The following is a 1955-nucleotide window of genomic DNA, read 5'->3' as shown; positions in this document are numbered from 1 at the left end:
CAATATGGCATTCAGAGCATCAATTTCAAGAACTCCCTTCTTCTGAGGCGTCCCATTACTTACAGGATTCCTCTCAGAAGTGTACATAAACTGGTTATTTGCAACCATGTCAATGAGTTCCTGAGCTTCTGCAGGCGTTTTCTTTAGGTGAATGGATCCACCTGCAGAATGGTCCAATGACATCTTTGATAACTCAGATAGACCATCATAGAATATATCCAGGATATTCCATTCTGAAAGCATGTCAGAAGGACACTTTTTGGTCAATTACTTATATCTCTCCCAAGCTTCATAGAGGGATTCACCATTCTTCTAAAGTTTGAACATCCACTCTAAGCTTACTAAGCTTTTGAAGAAGAAAGAACTTGGCTAAGAAAGCCGTGACCAGCTTATCCCAAGAGTTCAGGCTATCTTTAGGTTGAGAGTCCAACTATATTCTAGCTCTGTCTCTTATAGCAAACGGGAAAAGCATGAGTCTGTAGACCTCGGGATCAACCCCATTGGTCTTAACAGTATCACATATCTACAAGAATTCAGTTAAGAACTAAAAAGGATCTTCTGACGGAAGTCCATGAAACTTGCAGTTCTGTTGCATCAGAGAAACTAATTGAGGTTTAAGCTCAAAATTATTTGCTCCAATGGCAGGGATTGAGATGCTTCTTCCATGTAAGTTGGAATTTGGTGCAGTAAAGTCACCAAGCATCTTCCTTGCATTGTTATTATTTTCGGCCATGTCTCCTTCTTTTTCAAAAATTTCAGTAAAGTCTTCTTCAGAGTGTTGTGTTTTAGCTTCTCTTAGCTTCCTCTTCAGAGTCCTTTCAGGTTTCGGATCAGCTTCAACAAGAATGTTCTTATCCTTGCTCCTGCTCATATGAAAAAGAAGATAATAGAAAATAATAGGGATCCTCTTTGCCACAGTAGAGAGGTTCCTTTATGTGAGAAGAATAAGAAAAGGGGAAGAGAAAAACTCGAACACAGAGAGGAAGATTGTGTTCAAATTTTGGGTGGAAGAGAACTGTTAGTAGATGAATAAATAAATAGAAGGAGATGAGAGATGAGAGAATAATTCAAAAATTAAACAAAATAAATTTTTTTTGTTTTTAATTTAAAATTAAAATTAAAATTCGAAAATAAGAAAAGAAATAAAATTAAAATTAAAATTTAAAATAATTAGTTAATTAAAAAGGAATTTTGAAAAAGAGGAAGGTGATTTTCGAAAATTAGAGAGAGAGAATTAATTAGGTAGTTTTGAAAAAGATAAGAATCAAACAAAAAGATAGGATTAATTTGAGAAAGATTTGAAAATCAATTTTAAAAAGATAAGAGGTTAGAAAAGATTTTGAAATTGATTTTGAAAAAGATGTGATTGACATTCATTTTGAAAAAAGATTTGAAAAAGAAATTTAAAAAGATTTGATTTTGAAAATTAAAGTTGATTACTTTTCTAACAAGAAACAAAAAGATATGATTTTAAAATTTAAAGATTGAACCTTTCTTAATAGGCAAGTAATAAACTTAAAAATTTTTGAATCAATCACATTGATTGTTAGCATTAATTTCGAAAATATGAAATAGAAATAAGAAAAAGATTTTGAAAATAAATTTTGAAAATTTCGAAATTATGAAAGAAAAATGAAAAAGATTTGATTTTTGAAAAAGATTTGAAAAAGATAGAATTTTTAAATTGAAAATTTGATTTGACTCATAAGAAACAACTAAATTTTAAAAAGTTTTGAAAAAGTCAACTCAAATTTTCGAAAATTTATGAGTGAAATAAGGGAAAGATATTTTTTATTTTTGAATTTTTAATGAGGAGAGAGAAAAAAGGAAAGATATCATTTTTATGTTTTTCTCTTTTTCTATTAAACAACAAAAATGAAACACACATAAAAATTTAAGATCAAAATAAAAATGCATGCAAGAACACCTTGAATGTCAAGATGAACACCAAGAAC

At 30.0% G+C, this 1955-nt stretch overlaps 1 non-coding gene across 1 annotated transcript; it reads left to right on the top strand.

The window, feature by feature from the left end:
• Positions 1 to 237: 237 nt before the first annotated feature.
• Positions 238 to 340, top strand: LOC112774473 (small nucleolar RNA R71). The gene has a single exon (XR_003188963.1). It is a non-coding gene; the product is annotated as a small nucleolar RNA R71 (small nucleolar RNA).
• The last annotated feature ends 1615 nt before the right edge of the window (positions 341 to 1955 follow it).

This window comes from Arachis hypogaea, chromosome 18, assembly GCF_003086295.3.
Source record: "Arachis hypogaea cultivar Tifrunner chromosome 18, arahy.Tifrunner.gnm2.J5K5, whole genome shotgun sequence".
NCBI classification, from domain to species: Eukaryota; Viridiplantae; Streptophyta; class Magnoliopsida; order Fabales; family Fabaceae; genus Arachis; species Arachis hypogaea.
Note: the sequence above shows the minus strand (reverse complement) of the source record. Positions and strands in the feature narration are given on the sequence as shown.